Source organism: Nelumbo nucifera, chromosome 8, assembly GCF_055504915.1.
Source record: "Nelumbo nucifera cultivar China Antique chromosome 8, China Antique-T2T, whole genome shotgun sequence".
Lineage (NCBI taxonomy): Eukaryota > Viridiplantae > Streptophyta > Magnoliopsida > Proteales > Nelumbonaceae > Nelumbo > Nelumbo nucifera.
This window is the reverse complement of record NC_142656.1, coordinates 6,836,161-6,846,623: the sequence shown is the minus strand read 5'-3', so window position 1 is coordinate 6,846,623 and position 10,463 is coordinate 6,836,161.

The following is a 10,463-nucleotide window of genomic DNA, read 5'->3' as shown; positions in this document are numbered from 1 at the left end:
TGGCCCTCCAGTGAAATTGTGACACGTGGCACCTCGTGACAACTAGGCAAGCACCCAGGCAACAACTTACCAAGTTGGTCTCCCCCTCGGGCACCGGTCTGGCTGGCCTGGCGCGACCTACACGTGGCCTGGCGCGACCTGCGCGCGACTTGGCCGGATCAGCCTGCCACAGGCGCCGACCTGGCAACCTGGCCCGGACACAGGCGCCGACCTGGCAATCTGGCCCGGACACAGGCGCCGACCTGACAACCTGACTCGGACACAGGCGCCGACCTGACAACCTGACCCGGACACAGGCGCCGACCTGACAACCTGACCCGGACACAGGCGCCGACCTGACAACCTGACCCGGACACAGGCGCCGACCTGACAACCTGACCCGGACACAGGCGCCGACCTGACAACCTGACCCAGACACAGGCGTCGGCCTGGCAACCTGGCCCGGACACCGACCCGCCGACTGACAAGCGGCGACCTGACAACCTGGCCCGGGCGCCGACCTGGCCGCCTGGCACAAGCGCCAGCCAGACAACCTCGAGGAGTTCATCACCGTACCCCAGTTCTGACGGGATATGACGTCTTACCATTTGAAAGCTTTTCACTCACCTAACCCGCGAGGGCACCACTATATAAGGACTCCGACCCCCAAAGCCAAAGGGGGGAAAAAAATGTATGGTAACCCCCGCTCTCTAGCTCTCTCATTTCTCTCCAATCCCTCTGTAATCAGAATGCTAACTTAGGCATCGGAGAGTCCCCGCCGGGAAAATACCCCCGGGTCCTCTGATTCAGTTCCCGCAGGTCCCTCAGCTCCCGTCGTCTACAAAGGAGAGAAAATCACCTCATGCGGAGGGTAGTCGGGTTGCGCTGCACCAGGGAGCTCCACCATCCTCTGAGTTGCAGACCGCCTAGGAGCAAGTCAAGTGACGAGTTCGCCATCAGGCAGTTCGCCACCAGGGAGCACTGCCGGGCAGTTCGCCACCAGGGAGCACTGCCGGGCAGTTCGCCACCAGGCAGTTCGCCCCCAGACAGTTTGCCACCAGGCAGTTCGCCACCAGGTAGCTCGCCACCAGGGAGCGCTACCAGGCAGTTCACCACCGGGCAGTTCGCCACCAGGCAGTTCGCCCCTAGGCAGTTCGCCACCAAGGAGCACTACCACTCAGTTCGCCACCAGGCAGTTCGCCACCAGGGAGGACCGCCGGGCAGTTCGCTGCCAGGCAGTTCGCCACCAGGCAGTTTGCCACCGGGCAGTTCGCCACCAGGGAGCACTGCCGGACAATTCGCCACCAGGCAGTTTGCCACCAGGGAGCACTACCAGGCAGTTCGCCACCAGGGAGCATCACCAGGCAGTTCATCACCAAGTAATTCTCCCCCAGGGAGTTCGCCACCAAGTAGCTCATCACCAAGGCACGTCACCACCAGGTCAAACAACAAGGTACTTAGCCAAAAAATTTTATACATCACAAAAAATGGTACGTGACCAAAAACGGTTACATCAATTGGCACCGTCTGTGGGAAATGCTACGAAAAGCTAAGTTCTCATCCTACAAAAGCTAAGTTCTCATCTTACCAAAGCTAAGTCCTCACTTTTTTTGAAGCTATCACTTTATAGTTTACATTTTTTATGAACTCAAAAACTATGCAGGGGGCTAACAGACTAAGTAGCTCTACCAACCTTACTTTCGATTCAAATAATGCCTCATCAGTCCTCTCCGCAAGGTCCCCCTACAAAGATGAGCTCTTTGTGGCTTCCGCGGGAGTTGGCGGCCAACAGACTACATAGGCGCCCTTACCGGTTGAGCCTTCCAAGGCTCCCGTGTGAGCTGGCAACCTAAAGTTAGTAGTGCTGCCCCCGAAGGTCGAGCTCCTAGTAGCTTCTTGTAGGAGTGGGTGACCGGCATTACGAAGCTGATGCAGCACAATCATAGCTCGACACCTCACAGGCAAAGCCTACGGGCCACATTACTGCTTAAGACCCGGTCGCCTCTCCAGCACGGGCAAAGTCAAAAAAGAGTAGACTACGAGTCACTCCCAAAAACCTACGGGCCACATTACTACTTAAGACCCGGTCGCCTCTCCGGCACAGGCAAAAATAAAAAAAGAGTAGACTACGAGTCACTCCCAAAAGCCTACGGGCCAAATTACTGCTTAAGACCCGGTCGCCTCTCCGGCACGGGCAAAAATAAAAAAAAGAGTAGACTACGAGTCACTCCCAAAAGCCTACGGGCCACATTACTGCTTAAGACCCGGTCACCTCTCTGGCACGGGCAAAAGTCAAAAAAGAGTAGACTACGAGTCACTCCCAAAGCCTACGGGCCACATTACTGCTTAAGGCCCGGTCGCCTCTCCGGCACGAGCAACAGTCAAAAAAGAGTAGACTACGAGTCACTCCCAAAGCCTACGGGCCACATTACTGCTTAAGGCCCAGTCGCCACTCCGGCACGAGCAAAAGTCAAAAAAGAGTAGACTATGAGTCACTCCCAAAGCCTGCGGGCCACACTATTGCTAAATATCCAATCGCTTTCTCAGCATGAACAAAATCAGCAAAAGTGAACTATAAGTTGCCCCAGAGCCTAAGGGCTACACTACTGAACTGGCGGAGACCCCCTCGTCTTACTGGCAGCTCGCCACATACAGGCAGCTCCCAAAGCCTAAGGAATTGGATCAAAACTTGCTAGCTCGTCGACTTACGGGCCAAAAGAAATCTACTCCCTTCGCTGAGTTACTCTCAGCTCGGGAGTGGGGGGCAATTGATGAGGGCAGATTTGGCCCTCCAGTGAAATTGTGACACGTGGCACCTCCTGACAACTAGGCAAGCACCCAGGCAACAACTTACCAAGTTGGTCTCCCCCCCGGGCACCGGTCTGGCTGGCCTGGCGCGACCTGCGCGACCTGGCCGGATCAGCCTGCCACAGGCGCCGACCTGGCAACCTGGCCCGGACACAGGCGCCAACCTAGCAATCTGGCCCGGACACAGGCGCCGACCTGACAACCTGACCCGGACACAGGCGCCGACCTGACAACCTAACCCAGACACAGGCGCCGGCCTGGCAACCTGGCCCGGACACCGACCCGCCGACTGACAGGCGCCGACCTGACAACCTGGCCCGGGCGTCGACCTGGCCGCCTGGCACAAGCGCCAACCTGACAACCTCGAGGAGTTCATCACCGTACCCCGGTTCTGACGGGATATGACGTCTTACCATTTGAAAGCTTTTCACCCACCTAACCCGCGAGGGCACCACTATATAAGGACTCCGACCCCCAAAGCCAAAGGGGGGAAAAAAATGTATGGTAACCCCCGCTCTCTAGCTCTCTCATTTCTCTCCAAGCCCTCTGTAATCAGAATGCTAACTTAGGCATCGGAGAGTCCCCGCCGGAAAAATACCCCCGGGTCCTCTGATTCAGTTCCCGCAGGTCCCTCAGCTCCCGCCGTCTACAAAGGAGAGAAAATCACCTCACGCGGAGGGTAGTCGGGTTGCGCTGCACCAGGGAGCTCCACCATCCTCTGAGTTGCAGACCGCCTAGGAGCAAGTCAAGTGACGAGTTCGCCATCAGGCAGTTCGCCACCAGGGAGCACTGCCGGGCAGTTCGCCACCAGGCAGTTCGCCCCTAGGCAGTTTGCCACCAGGCAGTTCGCCACCAGGTAGTTCACCACCAGGCAGTTCGCCACCGGGGAGCACTACCAGGCAGTTCACCACCGGGCAGTTCGCCACCAGGCAGTTCGCCCCTAGGCAGTTCGCCCCTAGGCAGTTCGCCACCAGGGAGCACTACCAGGCAGTTCGCCACCAGGGAGGACCGCCGGGCAGTTCGCTGCCAGGCAGTTCGCCACCAGGGAGCACTGCCGGGCAGTTCGCCACTAGGGAGCACTACCAGGCAGTTCGCCACCAGGGAGCATCACCAGGCAGTTCATCACCAAGTAATTCTCCCCCAAGGAGTTCGCCACCAAGTAGCTCATCACCAAGGCACGTCACCACCAGGTCAAACAACGAGGTACTTAGCCAAAAAAATTTATACATCACAAAAAATGGTACGTGACCGAAAACGGTTACATCAAAAACGTCTAGAGAACCCCATGTTAGTGACTTTTTGTTTTCTAAAACTCACCATTTGTTAAAGCATCGTTAGTGTTCATTAACGGATGTTGTCCATGTCAGCATAAATGCAATTTGTTATGATCAAACTGCCCCTGAATGGCATGCCATCCTTATTAAACATATTTTTATGTCAGCCTAATTTTTATTCAATACACCTTTGTTGTTATAACTGACATCTGATAGAAGTGGATGTGGGGTCCTATAGAGCCATGTGTACTCTTATTGACCATAAATCTTTTATTGATCTCAGTTCTTGTTGCATTTGAAAATTGAAATTAAAAGGGATAAAGTAGCAATTATGCTGTGGAAGTAGATATGGAGCACCATATGAGTTTGATTCGAATCAAAAGCATTTTTTTTATTTGAAGCTCCCTTTTTACTTATATGTGTAAAATGGGCAAAAAAATAGACTAAAATATTTGAGATATATTTTTATTGTTTTTTATCAATGTTTTGTTTTATTTTCCATTTACAATTGAACAAAGGGTAAAATAGTAATCTACCAACATCTGTTAATCTATTTAAAGGTAACTTACTGACATGGGGTTCTGGACATTTTGAAAATTATGGTAAGTTTAAGAGAAATGCTTTTAGACAATTTCCCTAAATTTTATAACTTACATAGAATCCAAAATATATATATATATACTACTGGGGCATCCTCCTTGTCCCTTGTCCCCATAGTCAAGACACTCCACCCCATCCCTTCCCCGTCCCTAGTGGTGGGGCGTGTTCAAGGCAAGACACCCATTCCCTATCGGGGATGGGAATCCCCAAATTTTCCCCACCCCGAGGCAACCACCTAAAAATAATCTAATTTGTGGATATTTTACAAATAGGATTATGTGAATTTGGGGGTATTTTAGGAATTGGATTATGACAATTTGGGGGTATTTTATAAATGGAATTGTGGGATCCTAAGATTATAAGAATATGAGAAAAACTTAGAGATATTTTAAAAATCAATATTAAATCTATTGATATTTAACTAATTTACCATCAGGGTTGGAGAATTATATGCAAACCCCATCCCTGATTTGGAGCAAAAATATTTTCCCTGTCCTCATCCCTATTTAAAATTTGAGAAAACTTGCCCCGTTCGGGGTGGGGCAGGGTATGGCCCTAGTTTTACAAGAAAAATTTCCATCTCCACAATTCTAATAAATTTCTATAACTAATTAACTAATAGTAAATTAAATAATAATAAATTATAGTATTTTATGATAATTTCCAAAAATTATTGAAATTGTTGTTGATTAGCAAAAATGTATAGTAAATTAGTTATCTATAATAGCAATAAATTAATGTAAATTATTTACTTTTTAAGATTAAATTATTTATTATTAATCAATGTAATGTAATTATAGTAAATTAATGTAATTATAGTAAATTAATGTAATTATGGTAAATTACATTAATTTTAATTAAAAGTAAAACATTTTTTGTTAATTGATGTAAAACCAAGTATGGTTGAAGTCAACCAAGTGGTCTAGACCAGCGTGGATAGATTTAATAATTTTTCTAAATTATTTCATAATTATCTATTAAAATAATAATAATGGATTGTTATTCAAATAAGTATGAAACAATTTCTGTTTAGATTAATTTCCTAATTTAATTTTCCTAAAATTTTTAATAATTATTTAGTTGAATAATAATAATGGACTATTATTTAAATAGTTTTGAAGATTTTTTTTTGTAGATTAATTTCCTAATTTTTTAATTATTATTTAATTAAAAAAATTATGGATTAATAGTTAAAGAGTTGACCTGAATTATTTGATAATTGTTAACTATAATTATTGATTATATAGAAATTAGTAGATTACGCCAATTAGTAATATATTTTATGAATAAAAAATTGTTGTACAAATTTAATGAAAATTTATTAAATTACAATGATTAATGTAAATTATGCTAAACATTAAAAATTTGAACATTTGTTAATTAACCAATGGTTAGTTTTAACTAATGGTTGGTCAGTTTTGAGTGACCAACTCCCTAACCTGACTTGGCTAGCCAAACAATCTCCAACTGAATTGAATTGCCTAGTGAATACTCTTAATTTTGACTAAATTAATAGTCTAATCTCAAACAAATAACAATAGTTTAATCTCCCATAATTATTGAAAATTTATAGCAAAAATACACAATTGCTGAAAACATATTTATAAAAAAAATACAATACATAAATTAATAAAAAGCTTTAATACCTCTAAATTAATTAATAGTTCCACTATTTTAATAATATTTATTTTTTTTCATTTATTTATATTTTATATTCTTATTAAAGTTACTATAGAGTTTTGTTATTTAATATATTTTTTGTTTTTTAAATAGTGTTTAAAATATGATTTAGCATTCAATTTTTTATATTGAGAACATTTAAAATTTATTTAAAAATACTATATAAAACATAGATAATTATTAAAAAATAGTATATAAAACATAAAAAATACCATATCCCACCCAAAACGGGACAAGTTTTCTTGAATCTTAAATAGGGATGGGAAGAAACATGGTGGGATGGGGAAAATATTTTTGCTCCAAATCAATGACAGGGAAGGGACGGGGTTTACATATAATTCCCCAAACCCGTTGGTAAATTAGTAAAATATCAGTAGATTTAATATTGATTTTAAAATATCTTTAAGTTTTTCCTCATATTCTTATAATCCTAGGATTCCACAATTTCATTTATAAAATACCCCAAATTTTCATAATCCAATTCCTAAAATACCCAAAATTCCCATAATCCTATTTGTAAAATATCCACAAAGTAGATTACTTTTAGGTGGTTGCCTCAAGGTGGGGAAAATTTTGAGACTCCCTATCCCTACGGGGAATGGGTGCCTCGCCTCCAACCTGCCCCACCACCGGGGATGAGGCGAGGATGGTGTAGAGTGTCTTCACTACAAGGGCGAGGGATAGGAAGGGGTGCCACATCCCATGCATTGCATGGGGCCTCGCTAGTTATAATTACTTTTGTGCTTTTGATATATATTTTTTTTTAAGTTATAACATGATTTTGTTATTTAATCTATTTTTTGTTTTTGAAATAATATATAAGATATGATTTAGTTATGAATATTTTGATATTTAAAGTATTTAAATTTTAGTTATTTATAATATTATTTAATAATATAAATAATATCATTGTTTAAAATTTTAAAATATTAATTGTTTATTAAATTTAATAATCCATGAAATTATAAGTTAATTTTATTCCATAATTTCTTTATTAATTTTGTAAAATATAAAATTATTATTAATTCAAAAGTTATGAAATCTATTAAAATTATTTTAACTATTTAAAATTTAGTTATGTTAAATATTTAAATAATGTGTAAAATATTTAATCTTTTTTGTTATTTAAATTTTATTTCTTTAAAGTTATTATACAATTTTAAATATTTTGTTACATAATTATTTAGCTATTTTTAATATTTTGTTATTTAAATAATTTTTATTTATGTTTTAAAATATTACTTAGTTATTAAACTAATTGAATAATCCATAAAATTATAATTTATATTGTTATTACATAATTTCATTATGAATTTCATAAAATACAAAATTATTAATAATATGAATATTATTAAACCTATTATATTTTTTTTGTGTTTTTAATAAATATTTTAAAGTTATTAACACAAATTTCATTATACTATTTAATTATTGTTAAATGTTTTAATTAAAACTTTCTTTGGATAAAGAGTGGGGAGAGGATAAATAGGAATTAGAGATAATTTAAGAGATAAATAGGAATTATGGAGAGATAGAGATAATTTATGAGAAAATGGGGATAGTTAGTTTCCTAATAAAAATGAAAGGAAAAAAAAGGAGATAAGCTATGTTAGGTGGCAACTCCTTGTGCTTCTAAAGGGAATCTTGCACCCCTCTAGAATTGCTTGGTTTGGGTAGCAAGGAGAGGACTGTTGACATGGCAAGCTCTACTTTAGTGTGTGTGTGTGTGTGTACTACTTTAAAAAGCATGAATGGCCTCAAGAATATTTCTGGATTTTTTTTAGGACAAAATTTACCCCTCTATATTGAAATTTATTATAAAAAAATGAGGGAAAATAGGGTAATAAGTTCTTGATATTAAATGAGTTGAAAAGAGGTGATTTTGAGATTCAATGCATTCAATTCCCTCTCATTAAATCCAACATTTAAGTTATTAACTTGCATTCATGTTCATTGAATCGTATATTTAAGTCATTTTTGTTTCTTATCATCATTAAGTTCTATTAATTAAATCCATACCTGATAAATTAATAGTTCTATTAACATAAAAGCTTATACTTTTAAAATCTACCTAGAAAAAAATAGTGTTTTCATCTAGGTGGTGGTAAGAAATTAAACCATTGTAGGTCAAATGGGTCAATCCATGTTGCCACGATTAAATAATAAAATGAAAAAAAAAATTAGAAAATAAAAAAATTTGTAACATTTTTAACATACACATTAAACAATAATAAGCATGATAAATAAGAAATGTTTTTATTAATGATGGAAATGGAATGTAAAATTTTAAACTAATTGGACATAAAAATATTTTTCTGCTATCTCTCATTAAATCCTATATTTAAGATTTTTTTTCATCATTAAATTCTTGTAGTTAAATCCACAATATTAATTTTAATAGTATAAAAATAAATATTTTGAAAAGTAATTTGAAAACAAAACCATTTTCTTCCCTCCCGATGGTGGGCAAGAAATTCGACCATTTGAAGTCAAATGAATTAATAAATAATGCCATAATTAAATAATAAAAAATAAAAATAAATAAGTATGAATTGTAAGAAGTATTTTTATTAATGATGAAAATGAATGCCAATTTTAAAATCTACCTAAAAATTAAATCATGTCATAGTCAAATAATAAAATTTTAAAAAATAGAAAATACAAAGAATCACAAAAATAAAAAACGATAAAAAAAAAAATTGAGCACATAACTAATGTTATATTTATAAAAAATAAAATATTTGGTACATATCTAATATTATGCATACATTATATTGAACACAAATAAATATTATACATAAGAAATAATTTTATCGATGATAGAAATGTAATACAATATTTAATGTCAACCTAGAAATCAAACTATTTTTCTTTTTGGGTGATGGGATAGTGGTTTGGGTAACATCATATCATAGACAAACAAAAATAAAGTGCGATAAGTAAAAATTATTTATATAATGTAAATGAAATATATAATTTAAAAATAGTCAAAACCGTACATTTAAAATTAGGTTGTAAGTTGGTCTACAAACCAACAAAACTTTGAGAATTGGCTCTACATTTCAAATTATAAAAGCCCTCGTCATGTCATTGGAGGCTTATGTGATTATTGCCAACATGAGACTCTTAATCCATGTTGGACATAGCAAAAAGCCTATATTGAAAATATGTTTTCAGTTTCTCTCCCGCTCCCTTTGTCTCTCGATCTCCCTCCCTTTTCTTTCACTCTTACAGTCATCTTTCGATCTCCCTCTCCCTCTATCTCTCCCACTCTCTCAGCTTCGGTCTATAGTCAAATCAAAATCCCCCCTCTCTCTCTCTCTCAATCTCTTTCATTTTTCTCCCTCTCTCTTCCTCTCGGTCAATATCTCATTCTCCCTCACTCTCTATCGTTCTCTTCAGTCTTTCTCCCACTCCCTCTCTCGTTCTTTTTTTTTTTCTTACAAACTTATACAATATTAACCAAACCATATAAAAGAATTGAAGGGACCAACCACTTGTACAATCAATTTATAAATTTCTACCAAGTTGGTGTAAATTTAATAGTCAAAAGTTTATTGTGAATTTTTATTAAATTGGTGTAATGATTTTTGAACCATACCAAGTTGGTCTCATGTACTTTTATACGACCCGATTAATACCATATAAGTGTGTAAGAAAAAAAAAAAAGAACGAGAAAGGGAATGGGAGAGAAACTGAAGGAGAATGATAATAATTAAGGGAGAATGAGAGATCGACCAAGAAAAAAAATGGGAGAGATTGAGAGAGAACGATAGGTGGAGAGAGAATGAGAGAAATTGATAGAGAGAATGTAAATACAAAAACCAAAAACCATTTTTATTTATTTTCAAATCACACAATCATTGAGCAAAGAGAAACAACTATGAGAATGTGAGAGAGAGAGAGAGAGATCGACTAAAAACCCTTTTTTATTTTCCAATCACCCAACATTAAAGGGTAATTTCGGTATAAGTTTTTTCTTGTGTCCAACATAGATTAAGAGTCCCATGTTGGCAACAACCATATAAGCCTTTGATGACATGGTTAAGTTTTTATAATTTGACATGTAGAGCCAATTATTAGAGTTTTGTTGGTTTCTAGACCAACCTATAGCCTAATTTT